The sequence below is a fragment of the Hevea brasiliensis genome, unplaced genomic scaffold, assembly GCF_030052815.1.
Source record: "Hevea brasiliensis isolate MT/VB/25A 57/8 unplaced genomic scaffold, ASM3005281v1 Scaf353, whole genome shotgun sequence".
NCBI lineage: Eukaryota > Viridiplantae > Streptophyta > Magnoliopsida > Malpighiales > Euphorbiaceae > Hevea > Hevea brasiliensis.
The window spans coordinates 1-20,729 of NW_026614866.1; the positions used below are offsets into that span (position 1 = coordinate 1).

Consider the following 20,729-nt stretch of genomic DNA (forward strand, 5'->3'; position numbering starts at 1 on the left):
TCATTTTCTTCAAGGAATTACGAAAACGACCTAGAGACATTCTAATGTTTCTGGTAAGGAAACGTTTCCAGAACTGGGAAATGCTCTCACCTCCCGTTTTTGTGCATCTTAGGTAAGCACTGCTTTATGAGGCTCTCACACTTTTCAAACACCTTATGGTTCATTTCCTCGAATTCCTCCTGAGTAATGCCCTTGCATATTTTTTTCCCATTTCCCAAATCCACACCAACCTGAACACTGGTCTGGTAAGAAAGCCTGTGGATTGCATCTTGGGCTGCAGCTCGAAGCAGGCGCATTAATTTGATCTCATTGATGCCATGGCTCAAGAAAAGGCTTTCTGAATTTGATAATAGATGCTGCATCATGTTTTGTAAGATGTCTTCTCCTCCAATAGCAGCTCCTGCTAAGGCTTTAATCTATGAAACCCCTCAAGTAGTAGCACTTACAGCTACATCACAATATCAAGCACCCATATTGAATACGAGGGCGTTCTTCTCACTTCTACTTCCCATATTCTCATGCACACTCTGTTGTTGTTGCTGTGCATATAAAAATGCCACAGCTATTGGCTCAGGAATCAACCTGAGGGCATGAAGGCCAGTTATGGCACAAGCTCATTGAATCTGTGTCAGTTGGGACCTACTAAATGAGACTAGAAAGGTAAAAACAAAATTTCTAATGGGCCGATTCAGCTGACCTTCAGCCACGACTCATAATTCTGCCAGAAATACTTCAAGAACTTCATCAGGAGTAGTGAATCTCCAAGTGTTGTCTACAAAGCCTGCAGTAAATGGATGGACACCAATATCAAAAGTCTGTACCAAAAATGGATGGTTTTGCAGGCATGAACAACTGGATCAGTAAGAACTCTGCCAATCAGGTGTTTCATATTGAAGATTGCAGCTCCAAATAAGATTTCATGCTTGTGGGACAATTGCTTACTGACTCCTCCTGGAGTATCTTCCTTGAAGGAGACATATGGTCTCATCAACTTTTCAATTCTAGTATTCTTAAGGAGCTTTACTTGGGAGCCATTGCAGACTGCAACATTGTACTGTGTGCCAATGTCAATTCCAATCACAATTTCAGAAAAAGCAGATGAAGATTTCTCCTCTCCAGTGGTTTCACTATTAGATGCCAGTGCCACAGTGTACTGTGCTTTAGCTATTTCTGCATTGTGTAAATTTGTCACGACCCAAAATTCTGTGTCGCGATCGACGCATAATTTAAGTATTCTTAAATCATGCAAGCCTTATCAAAGTATCTTGAATAAATATATTGTCACTTACTAATCCCAAAAAATAATAAAATCTAAATAAACAAAATACTGAATAAATATCATAAATATCCCATAAGTAAACTGCGGAGTCTCTACAGATTTTAAATTAAAGCTTAAACTGTTCAATATACTAAACTAATTATTAGTCTGAGAAAACATGAATTTGGGCATACCATGAGAAAAAATCAAAGATTGTCCTTCTCCAGAAAATGGACTGAATATTTAAATCAGCTATAGAATTTTACTGATCTGAAATAGATAACAGACAGAGAAAATGTGGTTTGAGCTAATGCTCAGTGAATGATAATTATAGCACACAACAAAACAGGAATAAGCAAACGCTTGATTAATTTCGCAATAAATTTTTTATCCAATAAAATTATGCTCAAGCTATCAAAATCATTAATAAAATAATTTCATAAAACATATAAATAAAAGAAATTTATTTAATAAAAATTATATGGTATGGTGCACCAGGGTGATGATACCCCACATCACCAAAGGCCAAATGGTAAGCGCACTACCAAATATTAGATACCTTCCTCCTCCTTCACAGATATCAATGCATGTAATACTAATGCAAATCATAAACTGCAATGATGCATGACTCGACAATGCAACCTAATACTGTGATGTCCACACGGTGGGGCCAAATAACAGAAACAGATACTAGGCACACGTACCAATTCAAAACAGAAAATCAATTTGTACAAATCAATCAAAATCAATAAAAAATTTCAAATAATAAATAATAACTGATAGTGCAATTCCAATAGTTTATTTCAATAATTTCAGAGAGTCAAGAAGATCAAATCAATCTCAAATAAATTCAGTGTATTCATCAGTAAATTTTATAGTCAGATATCAATAAATATAAAGACACTAAAATCCTGTTCTCGGAATCCTAATGGCTTTAATGCAGAGATAATTGACAAAATCAATTATTTAATCAAAATCGGAATAAAGTTCAATAATAAAATAAAACTTTAGAAAATCACATGTAAAATAATTGTTAAAATATTGATTTAAAATTTCATTTAATAACAATTTTAATGCTAATAAATTTTAAAAGGGACTAAAACGGTGCCATGTACTATAATTATCACTCACCTGGAATTTCCAAGACAATAGTTATTTTCAATGGAAGAGAGACAATTTCAACTGACAGATTTAATATTTGAATCTCCTACACACCCAAAATATAAAAGAAAATATCAAATAATAATAAAATAAAACCAAGGACGAAAAAGGAACGGAGCAATGAACAACCCTCTTTTTTACATATATATATATATAATCTGAATTCAAGGTTTTTGTCTTATAATAATCATTATCAATCCAATTCAATATCAATGGTCAAGGAAAAAAAATAAGTTTCTAGAGCAGTTGTAACAATTCAAGGAGAAAATAAAATCAGATTCACTCATTATTGAATAAATAATGAGAATTTCTTTTACCTTGAAAACAAAATTGAAGGTGATGAATTGAGAAATAAAAATTTAGGAATTCTCAGCGCACATCAGATTATAAATCGTAAATTTATATACATATATATATACATATATAACAATAAATAAAAGATGATAAAAATATCTGTTGAGAGTATTTGATAGAAAAAGGAGGTGACAAACAGGTTTTAAGAGCAAAATTTAGCAGAAGAGATAATTAAGGTATATATATTTCAAGAGTTCAATTAGATGTAGAATGGGATAAGAGTTATTATTGAATTGGGTTGTTCAGATTACAGATGTATATTTAATTTCGAAAATAATATATATATATATAAAAAAATAAACAGGTCATCCAATAAATATTCTTTATTTTATTATATTATTTTTTTTTCTAGATAAATATTTTAAATTATTGTTAAATAATTAAAATAAATAAACAATTAAATAGATAAATATTGGGTTTCCACATACTTCTCCCCTTAAAAGAAATTTGGTCCCTGAATTTAAACAGACAAAATTCTAACCTAAAGAACCCAATAAGTGAGGATATTTGGCTTGCATTTCAGATTCTGCCTCCCATGTGGCCTCACTACTTGAGTAATTATGCCACAAGACCTTGACCAAAGCCACTTCCTTAGATCGAAGTTTTCTAATTTGTCGATCTAAGATCATTAATGATTGCTCCTCATATGACATATCATCCCTAAATTGTATGGTCTGAGATTGCAAAATATGAGATGGATCTGGTACATACTTCCTAAATATAGAAATATGGAAAACTTGATGTACATGCGCAAAACCAGGTGGAAGGGCTAAACGGTAAGCAATTGCTCCAATTCTTTCCAAAATTTCAAATGGACCAACAAAACGAGAACTAAGCTTCCCTTTCTTCCCAAACCTCATGATTCCTTTCATAGGTGAAACTTGATACGGTGTGTCCGCAAGTGCACGGGTCACAGTAGTATAATTTTAAAAATTGATATCGATCCCACAGGGAATTGTGCTTAAATTGGAAATAAAAGTATAAGCTAATTAGAATGACAAAAATTAAAAGATATTAAAAATAAAATCTAAAAATTAAAATTAAGACAAAAATTAAAGATGTAAAATGAAATTTGGAATTAAAATTGGTATTTGAGGAATTAAAACTAGATCAATCAATTAACTAAAATTAATTAAACTAGATTACCTAAAAATTAATTTGAAATATCTATTTATGAAATTGAGAGGAATTAAATCTAAATTCAATAAAAATAAAAATAAAGTGATTATAGAAATTGGATTTAAATTGGATTTAAATTTAAATTGCTATTTATGAGGTTTGGAGGATTTATATCTAATTTCAATGAAAAATAAATTGATTCTAGAGATTGGATTTTCAATATTATTTGCATGTGATTTTTCCCTAATTTAGCCAAACACATGAGAATTACAATTTTGATGGAAATCAATTCTTAAATTTTTGAAACCTTTTCAAGCATCTCAAAATTGGTTTTCATTAAATCAAACCCTGCTTTCACGGATTTCAAATCTAACAAAACCCAATTAATGCTCTAATTGATTTTTGAAAGTTCCCTTAATCTTCTTAGCTTATTTCTAACACCAAGAAAATAAAGTTTATTGCCAGATTATCTATCCCCAATATTCACTTTTCAGTCCATCTATTAAGGATTAAAACTTAACTTAATGAGGGCCCATTCATCAAGCAAGGAAATAAGCACACAAGCAATAAATCAAAATATAACAATCTTCATTTAAATGGCTAAATCAGTGCACAACCCCAAAACAAAGCAATATTTACACACCCAACTCTAGACTCTCAATCAACTACTCACAAATCATTGTTTAAAAATCAACCCAAATGAAGAAATGAAGAAATAATGGAAATGTAAGCTTAAAGGTAGAAAACTCAAAGAAATTGCAGCAGATTTTGCTCACAAAAGTGCGTAAACGTGATCCTTGTCAGCCGGAAGAAGATGCAGAAGATGCTCCTCCCTTTCCCTCTTTCTATCTTTCTAAAAATGCCTCCCTTGCTCTCTATGGAAAGAAAGTGATAAAGGGCACTTTATATAGGCAAGGGACTGCTCTAGAATGGGTAAAAGGGGAAGGATCCAGAGAAAGTGAGGTAAAAGGTCGAGTAACTGAAATGCCACGCCAAAAATTTTCCAAGAAAACGACATATGCCGAGCCGGTTGTGTCGCTGGTTGTGTCGCTCGCGTGAATATTCGACGATCGACACAACCCGCGACATGAGCTAATTCGCAGTTGTGTCGCCTCGCCATTTTTTTTTTTTTTCAACTTCAAAATTTTTGCAATTCGATTTTAATCTCCTCCAAATGGCTACTGATCAAAATTCATCAAATTTCTCCATTTAACCTACAAAACAAATAAATTCCAAAAATTAAACTAAGAAATGTGAAAATTGTAAAATTGACTAAATATATACTAATATCTAAAATAATAGCTATGAATAAGGGTAAATTATGTGCAAAAATTACTCCTAAATGATGATCTAAAAAGAATACATCAAATTAACCCATACTCAAACTCTTGATTCTCATCAAGCAAAATTACATTAAAACTCATTTGGAAGGGACTAGAATCAGTCTTTGAAAACACAAAATTCACTAATCCAAACCACCAACTTACCTCTAGCCACCAACATTCCAAATTCCCACCAAAGAAAAGCACAAAGAATGAAGCAAGCACTCTCAACAATTACAGAATAGCTAAGAATTAACCAATCAACCCAAGCAACAAATACCAACCAGCTACAAGAGTCAATTGTGCCAAAACAAACCTAAATGAAATAGATAGCCAATGTGTCTCAAATAGATGGTGAGTAATGTATGGAAGATTATATTGCCAAACCCATATGCAAGCATAAAAGATCTAACTCTACTAATGTAACAAGCATTTTTCAAAGAATCATTAGGTCTTTTTAAGGGTTATAATGGGGTCAAATAGGGTAAAATTGTGGTTAACAAAGAAAGGGAATAAGGTAAACAAAATATGAGAATAATATTAATCATGAAACTCAAAGTGCATCAAATTTTTTTTTTTTTTTTTTTATTATCAAGAGGAAAGAAATTCACAATGAATCTCAAGTGCTATCACAATGATTATACAAAAGGGACTACTTTTTATGCTTATTTTATTTTATTTTGATTTTGTATGTGTCCCTATTTCATGTCACACCCAAAATTACCTTTGGGATATTTTGGTGACCTTTTCAACTTTTCACAATTACTCTAGCACTTTTCAAGATGTTTCAATCCTCCTTTTTTTTTTATGCACTTAATTGCTAAAATATTATTCTCATAAATAGGTGGTAGTGTTTAGGTTTAATGGATAGGTAAATGATATGGGGTCCAAAGAAATTAGGGAATTAAAGTTCAAGGGGTTTGCAAGGGTTACAATGAAATTAAGGTAGGTTAAGGATAAATGTGATGTTTAAAATATGAAGCTATGCCTAATTCATATTCTCATCAAATGCAAGTTAAAAATTTTGCTTTGCAAGATATAAGATGCTTGTTCTAGTAATGGTGAGACGACAAGGACCATTTTCTTCCTTAAAGGCTTATCCAGACACTCAAAACTCAAAATAACTAACTAGCACCGCATACCTAGATTGATATATTAATTTTCACTATTAAGTAAGAGAAAGAATAATGCTTAAGACTTTGTACTCACCGAACTTTCATTCCACTAACCATCTAAAGGCAAGTTGGATTGCTTGAATAAGTGGCTTATGGAATTCAAAGATCGTTTAAAAATCCAAAAATTTTAAATGAAATGCATGAGTGTAAATGTCAAGTCAACCTATATGCAACTAAATATGCATACTAAGTATATGAAGCTATATGCAAGTGTATGTATGTGAATATGTACAAGTATGAAGTAATGAGTGTGTCACTATATGCAAATGAAAAGAAAAATAATTTTTGCAAGGAAAATAATTTTTGCAAAAATTTACCCTCTCCCCATACTCAGAATGAACATTGTCCTCAATGTTAAAAATGTGCAAGGAATGGGATAATTATGTGCATAAAGAAATGGGATAAAGAAATGGGTAGCTCATATGTGCATAAAGAATTATTACCCTGTTGCATAAGCGATAGCACAACTTGTGTTGAAAGTGACACAAGCTGAGATGAGAATTGTTACCTCATTGAAGTGCAGCCAATTTAATTAGATAAAATTTGGACAGTCACACTCATTGCAAAAGAAACAAAGGCAATGGAATCCATTAAATCAATTAAACTCAAAAAGTTGAAATAGGAAGTTAAGCTCAAAAATGTAACCATCAAGTGTAAATCCGAAGTAGCACATAAAAGCAAGTGAGCAATGTACTAGAGATATAAAAGAAAAATGTATTTTATGAGGAACTAAAAAAAAAACAACACAAGCAAAATATTAACTAAACAAGTTAAAAACACTAATGAATTAAGCAACTAATTTTTTTTTTTTTTTTTTTTTTTTTTTTTTATGCTCATTTGCTTGCAATGCGTTGTATCCCATCTGCACAAGGAAATTAGAACAATGTTAAACTCTGAATAAGGAGTATAGAAAAACTTAAAACAAATATATATATGAAAGAAATAAAGAATCAATGAAAAATTATGAGTTATGCCCAAAAATGCTAAGTTTAGGTCTTTAGCTTGACCATACTAACTCAAAATGTTATGGAGAATGAGAAAGATAGCAAGTTGCTATCTTCTCAATTGGCTCACCAACTGAATAGTGCCTCAACCTTTGCCCATTTACCTTGAAATTACCAGATTTTTCACCAAAAATTTCCACAGCACCATGAGGTAAAACTTTCACAATTTTAAATGGACCTGACCACCTTGATTTTAATTTTCCTGGAAAAAATTTTAACCTTGAATTGAATAAGAGAACCAAATCTCCTTCTTTAAAGTCCTTTTTCTTGATATGCTTATCATGCCATTTTTTTGTTCTTTCTTTATAGATCCTAGCATTTTCATAAGCATCAAGTCTCAATTCTTCTAACTCATCAAGTTGCAAAAGTCTTTTATGTCCAGCAGCTTGTAAATCAAAATTGATTGCTCTAATGGCCCAATAAGCTTTATGTTCTAACTCTACGAGCGAATGGCATGGTTTCCCAAAAACTAACCTATAAGGTGTAGTTCCTATGGGGGTTTTAAATGCTGTTCTATATGCCCAAAGAGTGTCATCTAATTTAAGGGACCAATCTTTTCTGGACTTATTGACAGTTTTCTCCAAGATTTGCTTGATTTCTCTATTTGTGATTTCTACTTGGCCATTTGTTTGAGGGTGATATGGTGTGGCAATCCTATGCTTTACCCCATATTTTCTCATCAATTTTTCAAATTGGTGGTTGCAAAAATGGCTACCACCATCACTGATTATGGCACGTGGGGCACCAAACCTGGTCAAAACAAATTTTTTCAGAAATTTCACCACAACTTTTGCATCATTGGTAGGTGTAGCAATAGCTTCTACCCATTTAGATACATAGTCCACCCTACTAAGATATATTTATTCCCATAAGAAGATGGAAATGGCCCCATGAAATCAATTCCCACACATCAAATAATTCAACTTCTAATATGGACTTGGGGCATCTCATCTCTCTTGGAAATGTTGCCTACCCTTTGGCACCTATCACACTTGCTTACAAAGTCTCTCACATGTTTAAACATATTAGGCCAATAGAAACCTGATGTCAAGACTTTTTCAACAGTTTTTGAGACACTAAAATGACCACCATATTCAGAGGAATGACAATGGTAAATAACATCATTTATTTCTTCCTCCGGTATACATCTTCTAATTATTCCATCATTGCATCTCCTAAACAAAAGAGGTTCTTCCCAAGAATAAAATTTAACATCATGCAAGAATCTTTTCTTTGTCGCTAAGATAAATCAGTGGCAAGACACCACAAGACAAGAAATTCACAATATCAAGAAACCATGGAAGTGCAGATTCAACACATACAATCGCTCATTCATGAAAAACTCATCAATTGGCACAATTTCATCATCTTTATTTTCGCTTTATCCTAGAAAGGTGATCACCACCACATTCTCAACACCCTTTTATCTCTTATTTCCAAATCAAATTCTTGAAGTAACAATATCCATCTAATCAACCTAGATTTAGCTTCTTTCTTGCTCATTAAATACTTTATTGCCGCATGATCGCTGAAAACAATTACCTTTGAGTTGACCAAATAAGAACGAATTTATTGAGTGCAAATACTACCGCAAGGAACTCCTTTTCAGTTGTAGCGAATTGACTTGAGCTTCATCAAGGGTTCGCTTGCATAGTAAATGGCATAAGGTTTTCTATCTTTCACGCCAAGGATACCCAACAAGAAACTCGCTTGCATCACACATGATTTCAATGGCAAAGTCCAATCCGGGTTGCATGATAGGAGCCGTTGTTAAGGCCGCTTTAACCTGCAAAGCAACCATACAATCTTGATTAAAATCAAATTTAACATCATGATTCAAAAGATTTGTTAAGGGTTTAGCAAGTTTAGAAAATCTCAATAAATCGCCAGAAACCCAAAGATGTCCAAGGAAACTCCGCACTCCTTTGATAAAGGGTTGAGGGGGCATTTTTTCAATAATTTCTATTTTAGCTCTATCCACTTCAATTCCCTATTTGAGATTAAATGCCCTAAAACGATTCCTCTTGGACCATAAAGTGGCATTTCTCCCAATTCAACACCAAATCATTATCAAGACATCTCGCAAGATTTTAGACAAATTAGTCAAGCATGAATCAAAATTAGTACCATAAACTCAAAAGTCATCCATGAAGACCTCCATAATTTCTTCAATAAAATCAGAAAATGGCCATCATGCATCTTTGAAATGTGCCGCGCATTACACAATCCGAATGGCATCCTTCGATAGGCAAAGGTGCCATAGGGACAGTAAAGGTAGTTTTCTCTTGGTCATCAGATGTATTGGAATTTGAAAGAAACCAGAATATCCATCTAAGTAACAAAAGAATGAATGCTTGGCTAATCTCTAACATTTGATCCATAAAAGGAAGGGGAAAATGGTCTTTTCTTGTAGCATTGTTCAACTTCCTATAGTCTATGCACATTCTCCAACCTGTAATAGCCTAGTGGGTATCAATTCATTATTCTCATTTTTAACAACTGTCACCCCACCTTTCTTTGGTACAACATGCACAGACTAACCCACTCACTGCCGTAAATGGGGTAAATAATTCCAAAGCCTAGTAATTTTAGGATTTCCTTTTTCACAACATCCTTCATTGTAGGATTCAATCTTCTTTGGTGTTCAATGGAAGGTTTACTATTTGGCTCAAGGAAAATCCTATGCATACAAACCGTTGGACTAATTCCCTTTATATCATCAATTGTATAACCCAAAACTCTTCTATATTCTCTCAAAACTCTCAACAATTTGTCAATCTCAATATCACCAAACATGCATTAATTATAACAGATATGTTTCATTGGGTCCAAGAAAAGCATACCGAGGTTGGAAGGAAGAGGTTTAAGATCTACCTTTGGGGCATCCTCTACCTTTAATGATGGTGGTTTGATCTCCAAATTTTGCACTCCTTCAAGTTGAAAATTGTGGCTTGTGGATGTGGTGGAGAGCTTTCCAAATATTGTGCAAAAATAGCCATGTTGCGATTATCATCATTAATGCTCCCACCATGGACTAAGCAATTTTCAAGTGGGTCTTGTGGATAGCTTTTTCTGAAATGCTCTTGAACAATCTCATCAATAATGTCTACCCGCAAACAAGACTCAACTTCTTCATGTTTCCTTTTCATGGCTGGATTGATGTTGAATATCATTTGATCATCTCCCACTCTAAGTGTCAATTGCTCACCCTTCACATCAATTAATGCACCAGCTGTTGCCAAAAAGGGTCTTCCCAATAAGATAGGAACTTTTGTGTCTTCTTCCATATCTAAAATGACAAAGTCCACCGGAATGTAGAATTTCCCAACCTTGATAGGCACATTTTCAAGAATGCCTTCCGGATACTTAATTGAACGGTCAGCCAATGAAAGATACATGTTTGTGGGCTTCAATTCTCCCATATTCAACTTCTCATATATTGAAAGAGGCATTAGGCTGACGCTAGCTCCAAGGTCACATAAAGCATTTGCCACACAATTATCACCAATATGACAAGGAATGGAAAACACACCGATCTTTGAGTTTGGGAGGTAACTTTTCTCAATTATAGCACGCATTGCTCTCCCAAGTTGATGGTGTCATAATCTTCTAGCCTTCTCTTGTTGGAAAGAATCTCCTTCAAAAACTTGGCATAACTTGGCATTTGGGATAGTGCCTCAGTGAATGGCACATTGATATACAACTTCTTTAGCACTTCAAGGAATTTGCCAAATTGTTTGTCTAGCTTATGCTTGATGAATCTTTGAGGGTAGGGAAGGGTGGGCTTGTACGGTTCAGGTGGGATGTATGGTTTTTCTCCCTCATCTTGCTCACTTTTGCTTTCTTCTTCTTTTTCATTTTTCTTGCTCTCAATTGAATTTTCTTCTTTTGTGCTCTCTTTTTCTTCTCCCTTGTTTTCACTCTCTTGACCAACTTTTTTACCACTTCTCAAGGTTACAAACTTACATTGTTCATGAGGGTTTTGTGGTTGGCTAGGTAGTTTCCCATAGGAATTGCTTCCTGATGAGCTTGCTTGTTGCGCCAATTGAGTCTCCAACATGCGGTTGTGGACTTGTAATTGATCCATGGTTTGTCTCATGTGTTGCATTTCTTCCTCCAATTTGTTATTCATCTTGCTTTGTTCAGCAAAAAATTTCTCCATCATGTTCTCCAAAGATGGCTTCGGTTCATGGGATGGAAGGGATTGTTGTGCTCTTGCTTGATATCCAGGTGGTGGCTGCCTTGTGGGCTGAAATTGAGGCTGAAATTGAGGCCTATTTTGCTGCATAAACCGGTTATGAGGATAATTTGAGCTTTGGCCTTGTTGAGCAAAAGTTGCTTGTGGTCTCCATGTTGAGTTGTTCATATTAGAATAAGAATTTCCCATAGGTTTTTGTTGATAACCTCCTGCATAAGCAGCTTGCTCTTGCAAATAATCATCACCATAAGAAGAATAATCAACTCCACAACTTTGAGTTCCATTTGTGAAGGCAACTTGTTGCATAGTTGTAGGAGTTGAGGTTGTTGCCTTTGTGCAAAAATCACTAAGAAGCCGAGTCAATCGATCAAATTTTGCATTCATGTAGTTAATCGAGTCAAGTTCATAGATCCCACTTTCTTTGGCTCAAGTGTTTCTAGGATTTCCCCATAAATGGGTATTATGAGCAATCTTCTCTAATAGATCATAGCATTCTTCACTTGTCATTCTCATGAAATCTCCTCCCTTGTGAATCAATTGTGTTTCTTATGGTCGAGTAACTCGTGTAGAAATTCAACAATCATCCATTTGGGTATTTCATGATGAGGACATTGCCTTTCAAGCTCCTTAAATCTCATCCAAGATTCATACAAAGTTTCATCATCTCTTGGTTTAAAAGCTACCATCAAATTCTCAATGAGTAGTTTTCCTGTGGGAAAAATTGAGATAGAAAAGCTTGAGATAATGCTCCCAAGTAGCTATAATAGCTTGTGGGAGTGAGTCATACCACTCCAATGTCAACTCAAGAGAGAATGGAAATAAAGTGAGCCGAATAACTTCATCAAACTCTGTGTTGTCTTTGTGTACCACATATCATCAAAAATTTCTTCAAATGAGAATGAGGATTTTCAAGTGGGCTACCTCCAAATTGTGAATTCTCAACCATTTGAATAAGACCAGCTTTAATTCAAATTGATTAGCTCCAATAATAGGTCTGTTATCTCTCACATCAAGACATCTAGGAAAAGCATAATCTAACATGGATCTTCTTTGAGGATCATTTTGATTAACCACAAGATTTTGCCTGCTTTGCTCATTTCCTCCATTATCTCCACCAATAGCTCTATTTTGATTCTCCATATTTTCTATTGTCTCCTCTTGCTCAAATATTTGTTGTTCTTCTTTTTCTCGCTTCTTTTCTTCTCTTGTATTCCTTTTGTTGGCTCGTAATTTTTCAATTTATGGGTTGAACAACAATTAGGTCACTTGTGCTTTTCGATCGTCTCATAAACAAGAAAAGTACCAAAAACACAAGGAACAATAGTGAAAATAAAAGAAAATAAAAATTCTAATTAGCTTAAAACAATTAAAATCCAACTTAAAAACAAACAATTCAAGAACGCGCCAAAAACTTGATACGGTGTGTCCGCAAGTGCACTGTCACAAGAGTATAGTTTTAAAAATTGATATCGATCCCACAGGAATTGTGCTTAAATTGGAAATAAAAGTATAAGCAAATTAGAATGACAAAAATTAAAAGATATTAAAAATAAAATCTAAAAATTAAAATTAAGACAAAAATTAAAGATGTAAAATGAAATTTGGAATTAAAATTGGTATTTGAGGAATTAAAACTAGATCAATCAATTAACTAAAATTAATTAAACTAGATTACCTAAAAATTAATTCGAAATATCTATTTATGAAATTGAGAGGAATTAAATCTAAATTCAATAAAAATAAAAATAAAGTGATTATAGAAATTGGATTTAAATTGGATTTAAATTTAAATTGCTATTTATGAGGTTTGGAGGATTTATATCTAATTTCAATGAAAAATAAATTGATTCTAGAGATTGATTTTCAATATTGTTTGCATGTGATTTTTCCTAATTTAGCCAAACACATGAGAATTGCAATTTTGAGGGAAATCAATTCTTAAATTTTTGAAACCTTTTTCAAGCATCTCAAAATTGGTTTTCATTAAATCAAACCCTGCTTTCACGGTATTTCAAATCTAACAAAACCCAATTAATGCTCTAATTGATTTTTGAAAGTTCCCTTAATCTTCTTAGCTTATTTCTAACACCAAGAAAATAAAGTTTATTGCAAGATTATCTATCCCCAATATTCACTTTTCACCATCTATTAAGGATTAAAACTTAACTTAATGAGGGCCCATTCATCAAGCAAGGAAATAAGCACACAAGCAATAAATCAAAATATAACAATCTTCATTTAAATGGCTAAATCAGTTCAAAACCACAAAACAAATCAATATTTACAAACCCATCTCTAGAATCTCAATCAACTACTCACAAATCATTGTTTAAAAATAAACCCAAATGAAGAAATGAAGAAATAATGGAAATGTAAGCTTAAAGGGTAGAAAACTCAAGAAATTGCAAAGATTTCTGCACAAAAGTGCGTAAACGTGATCTGCATTCTGGAAAAAGATGCAGAAGATGCTCCTCCCTTTCCTCTTTCTATCTTTCTAAAATGCCTCCCTTGCTCTCTATGGAAAGAAAGTGATAAAGGGCACTTTATATAGGCAAGGGACGTTTCTAGAATGGGTAAAAGGGGAAGGATCCAGAGAAAGTGAGGTAAAAGGTCGAGTAACGGAAATGCCACGCCAAAAATTTTCCAAGAAAACGCGACATAAGCCGCTTGTGTCGCGGGTTGTGTCGCTCTCGGCGTGAATATCGACGATCGACACAACTCGCGACATGAGCTAATTCGGTTGCCAGCAGTTGTGTCGCCTCGCCATTTTTTTTTTTTTTTTTTTCAACTTCAAAATTAATTCGATTTTAATCTCCTCCAAATGGCTACTCTGATCAAAATTCATCAAATTTCTCCAGATTTAACCTACAAAGCAAATAAATTCCAAAAATTAAACTAAGAAATGTGAAAATTGTAAAATTGACTAAATATATACTAATATCTAAAATAATAGCTATGAATAAGGGTAAATTATGTGCAAAAATTACTCCTAAATGATGATCTAAAATGCATGCATCAAAACTCTCAAAAGTACATGATCACCAACCATAAACTCTACGTCTTTACACTTATGGTCGGCATAACTTCTCTGTCGACTTTGAGCAGTCAAAAGTCTATCATGAATTAGCCGAACCTTCTCTAAAGTTAATTGTATCAACTCTGGTCTAGTAAGCCTTCTTTCTCCAACTTCATCCTAATAAATCGGTGACCTACACTTTCGACCATATAATGCCTCATATGGAGCTATCTCTATATTTGCCTGATAACTGTTATTATAAGCAAACTCCACTAAAGGCAAATGATGATCCTAACAGCCACCAAAATCCATAACACATGCACGAAGCATCTCCTCCAATGTTTGTATGGTCCTTTCTGACTGTCCATCTGTCTGAGGGTGAAAAGCAGTACTAAAGTCTACTCGTTTTCCTAAGGCTTCTTGGAATTTCTTCCAAAATCGAGAAGTAAACTGAGTACCACGATCAGAGACAATGAAAATTAGAACATCATGAAGACTAACAATCTTGTCTATATACAACTGTGCAAGTTTAGCAAAGTCATATGTAGTCTTCATAGGAAGGAAATGAGCAGATTTTGTCAATCTATCCACTATCACCCAAATTGCATTATAACCACCTCGTGTACTAGGTAAACCCATGACAAAGTCCATAGTAATGTGCTTTCACTTCCACTCGGGAATAGTTAATGGCTGAAGTAACCCAGATGGTCTCTGATGTTCTGCTTTAACCTGTTGACAAGTCAAACATTTAGTAACAAAGTCTAAAACATCCCTCTTCATGCCACCCCACCAATAATGCTCCCTTAAATCATGGTACATCTTAGTTGAACCTGAGTGTACTGTGTAAGCAGAATGGTGTGCCTCCTCTATGATTTCTCTTCTCAACTCATCAACATTAGGGACACAAAGTCTAGTGCCATAACGAATAACTCCATCATCATTTAACATGAACTTTTGAGCTTGAGCTTAACCTTGATGAATACTATCTACAATCTCACACAACTGAGAATCCCTCTTCTGAGTAGCCTTAATTCGATCAATCAAGATAAGCCTAACTCGAAAATGTGCTAAGAATGATCTAGCTACGATTTCAAACTCTACTCCCTGATCTAGCAACTCATGTAATTCAGCAATCAGAGGCCTCTTCTTGGTAGATATATAGGCTAAACTACCAGAAGACTTCCTGCTTAGAGCATCAGCCACCACATTAGCTTTTCCTGGGTGATGTTGTATAGTGCAATCATAATCTTTCAGCAATTCTACCCATCTCCTTTGATTAAGATTAAGATCACGTTGGTCAAAGATGTATTTGAGACTTTTGTGGTCAGTGAAGATTTCACAAGTCTCACCATACAGATAGTGCCTCTAGATTTTTAAAGCAAAAATTACTGCAACCATTTCCAAATCATGAGTTGGATAATTTTTCTCGTGCCTTTTCAACTGACGAGAAGCATATACAATAACCCGTCCATGCTGCATCAAAACACATCCTAAACCAATCCTAGAAGCATCACAATAGATTGAATAACCCCTTGATCCAGATGGAAGGGCTAACACTGGTGCAGTAGTTAAACGAGTCTTAAACTCCTGAAAACTTTTTTCACAAGCCTTAGACCACTGAAATTTTATATTCTTTTGTGTCAACTTAGTTAAAGGTGTTGCAATACGAGAGAAGTCTTGAACAAACCGTCTATAATATCCTGCTAAACCCAAGAAACAACACAATTATGGGTCTAGGCCAATAAAGCACTGCCTCAACTTTCTTCTTATCAACACACACCCCATCCTTAGATACTGTATGGCCTAGGAAAGCCATATTATCTAACCAGAACTCACATTTTGAGAACTTGGCATATAGCTTGTGTTCCCGTAAGGTCTAAAGGACAATTCTCAAATGCTGCTCATGCTCCTCTTTACTCTTTGAGTACACTAAAATGTCATCGATGAACATTATAACAAATTGATCTAAGAAAGGCTTGAAAACTCTATTCATGAGATCCATAAAAGTGGCTGAAGCATTGGTAAGACCAAAAGACATTACAAGAAATTTATAGTGTCCATACCTAGTCCTAAAGGCCGTCTTGAGTATGTTTTCTTTCTTGACCCTCAATTGATGATACCCAGATCAAAGATCAATCTTGGAAAAATACTTTGCACCTTGAAGTTGGTCAAACAGGTCATCTATGAGTGGAAGAGAATACTTATTACGTACAGTCACCTTATTCAATTGCTTATAATCAATGCACATTCTCAAAGACTCATCCTTCTTCCACACAAATAATACAGGAGCACCCCATGGAGAAACACTAGAGCAAATAAACCCCTTATCTAGCAGGTCTTATAGCTGCTCCTTCAACTCCTTAAGTTCTGCAGGTGCCATACGATAAGGTGGCATAGATATGGGCTCAGTTCCAAGAACTAAGTCTATACCAAACTCTACCTCTCGCTCCAGGGGTAAACCTGATAAATCTTCTAGAAACACATCAAGAAACTCCTTAACCATTGCAACATTTTCCAAACCTACACCTTCTACCTGAACGTCTCTAACATAAGCTAGATACCCCTTACATCTCTTTCGCAATAATCGGCTAGCACTCACTACTGAGATAAGATTACTAGAGGTTATACTGTAATCTTCTTGAAATTGAAATTCTACCTCCCCAGGAATTTTAAAGAGTACAATTTTATAATGACAATCCAATGAAACGTGATAAGTAGCTAACCAATCCATGCCTAAAATCACATCAAACTCAAACATATCCAAAGAAACAAGATCTGCAGCTAATTCCCTATCTCCAATGTGAACTATACATCCTCTGTACACCATATTAGTGTCTATTGCATTCCTCATAGGTGTTAATACAGATAAAGGATACTCTAACAAAGTAGGTGCTGTACTAAATCTCATGGAAAACTATGTAGAAACAAAGGAATGAGTGGAAACGGGATCAAACAGTACTGTAGCATCAAATGAACAAATAGAAAGTGTACCTGTCACTACTGCATTAGATGCCTGAGCATCCTGCTGAGTCAAAGCACAAACCCTGGCTTGACCTCTACCACCAGATATTTATCCCTGAGTTTAAGCAAATCCTCTACCACCAGAACCTCTACCACCCTGACCACGACCACCAGAACCCTAACTTCTATCACTATACTATGAAATTGGTTAAACCTGAGAGGGAGTAGAATGTGCTGCCTGACCAACACCCTGAGTTGTCCCACTAGTAGGACAGTCCTATCTACAGTGTCCCAGCTGTCCATAACCAAAGCTTGCTCCAGTGACCCAATGACAAGTGTCCTTATGTGGCTTACCACAATGCTGATAAGGAGGGGAAACAGGCCCAGTGCTAATCTGACTATACTGAGCATTCCCTGTATGAGTCCTCTACACACGTCCCTGACCAACTCCAGATTGATGTGCCCTATTACCAACTGTAGACTGAGAACCCTGCTTATTACCCTAATAAGAACCCTGATGACTCTGTCCTCTGTTAAACTGATTACCTTGACTATCTTTCTTAAATCGCTTACGCTGCTCATGAGCCCAACATTCATCATTATACATCTCCATCTATCTAGCTGGATCAACCACCTCCTCATATTTAGGTAGTTGTAAAGGAGCTACACAATCAATTAGCCTATCTCGTAAGCCTCTTTCAAACCTGCGAGCCTTTTTTGCCTCATTTGGAATCAAGTGTTTACCAAAGCGGGATAATTTGGTAAACTTCATCTCATACTCTGTAACTGGCATGTTGCCTTGCATCAAGGTTTCAAACTCCCTAGCCTTAGCCTCTTGAACACTAGGAGGGAGAAATCGCTCTAAAAAGAGAGAGTGAAACTTAGGCCAAAGAATAGAACCTTCGGGTCACCCATTTTTCTTAGAGATATACCACTCACGAGCAACTCCCTTAAGCTGATTTCCTGCCAACATCACCATCCTAGCACTACTGCAACCCATAGTGTCATAACACCTCTCCATGTCATCTAGAAAATCTACGGGATCAGCTAATGCATCCTCTCCAGTGAACTCCTTTGGTTTTAGCTTGAGAAAGTCTGTAGAGTCAAGGAATCGAACCCTATCCTGAGCTGGTGCTAAAATAGAGCCAACCATTGGTCGCTGTGGTTGAGTTGTAAGGTACTCAGTTATAGTATTAACAACATGATTTACTGCATGCAATCTCGCTGCCAGATCTGCCAGAGTAACTTGACCAACTCTAGGTGCTTGAGCTGTAGTAGCAAATTAGAATGGTTGTGCGCCAGTCTTAACCATAGGTGTCTGTTCATATGTCTGATTAATAGTTTGAGGTGGTACCTCCCCTGTTGGATCAAGGTTTACACCATTAAGACCCTTAGCCCTAGTTCTCCTCTTACGTCTAATAGACCCAGGCACCTATTCATTTTAATAAACAAGTATTAAATATGAAAATGTGAGCCAAATTAAGACAGGTGAAAAAGTATGAAGGACGCAGATATCTAAAACAATGATGAACTGAAAAGACGTTAAGGATCCTATGCTCCGCAAGTTTACTAGACCCAAACCGGCATCTGATACCAACTTTGTCACGACCCAAAATTCTGTGTCGCGACCAACACATAATTTAAGTATTCTTAAATTATATAAACCTTATCAGAGTATCTTGAATAAATATATTGTCACTTACTAATCCCAAAAAATAATAAAATCTAAAAAAACAAAATACTGAATAAATATCATAAATATCTCATAAGTAAACTGCGGAGTCTCTACAGATTTCAAATGAAAACTTAAACTGTTCAATAAACTAAACTAATTATTAGCCAGAGGAAACATGAATTCGGGCATACCATGAGAACAAATCAAAGATTATCCTTCTCCAGAAAATGGACTGAATATTTGAATCAGCTACAGAATTCTACTGATTTGAAATAGATAACAGACAGAGAAAACGTGGTTTAAGCTAGTGCTCAGTGAATGATAATTATAGCACACAACAAAACAGGAACAGACAGATGCTTGATTAATTTCGCAATAAATTTTCTATCCAATAAAATCATGCTCATGCTATCAAAATCACTAATAAAATAATTTCATAAAACATATAAATAAAAGAAATTCATTCAATAAAAATTTTATGGTACGGTGCACCAGAGCGATGATACCTTACATCACCAAAGGCCAGATGGTAAGCGCGTTACCAGATATTAGATACGTTCCTCCTCCTTCACAGATATTAATGCATGTGATACTAATGCAAATCAAAAACTGCAATGATGCATAACTCGACAATGCAACCTAATACCATGATAATCCACACGGTGGAGCCAGATAATAGAAACAGATACTGGGCACAGGTATCAATTCCAAATAGAAAATCAATTTGTACAAATCAATCAAAATCAATAAAAAATTTCAGATAACAAATAATAACTAATAGTATAGTTCTAATAGTTTATTTCAATAATTTCAGAGAGTCAATAAGATCAAATCAATCTCAAATAAATTTAGTGTAACACATCAGTAAATTTTATCGTCAGATATCAATTAATATAAAGACACTAAAGGCCTATTCTCAGAATCCTAATGGCTCTAATATAGAGATAATTGACAAAATCAATTATTTAATCAAAATCAGAATAAAATTTAATAATAAAATAAAACTTTAAAAAATCACATGTAAAATAATTATTAAAATATTGATTTAAAATTTTATTTAATAACAATTTTAATGCTAATAAATTTTAAAAGGGACTAAAACAGTGCCATGTACTATAATTATCACTCACCTGGAATCTCTAAGATAATAATTATTTTCAATGAAAGAGAGATAATTTCAACTGACAGATTAAATATTTAAATCTCCTACACACCCAAAATATAAAAGAAAATTTCAAATAATAATAAAATAAAACCAGGGATGGAGCAATGAACAGCCCTCTCTTTTATTTATATATATATATATATATATATATATATATATATATATATATATATAAAACAGAGAAGGGAGCTGGCTTGTCCACCGAATTCCATTGAATTTAGATTATTATATATATATAAAATCTAAATTTAAGGTTTTTGTCTCATAATAATCATTATCAATCCAATTTAATATCAATGGTCAAGAAAAAAAAAGTTTATA

The 20,729-nt window shown here is 34.4% G+C and overlaps 1 pseudogene; it reads right to left on the reverse strand.

The window, feature by feature from the left end:
* Positions 1 to 90: 90 nt before the first annotated feature.
* Positions 91 to 18,181, reverse strand: LOC110637792 (heat shock 70 kDa protein 8-like; annotated as a pseudogene).
* Between the last annotated feature and the right edge of the window lie 2,548 nt (positions 18,182 to 20,729).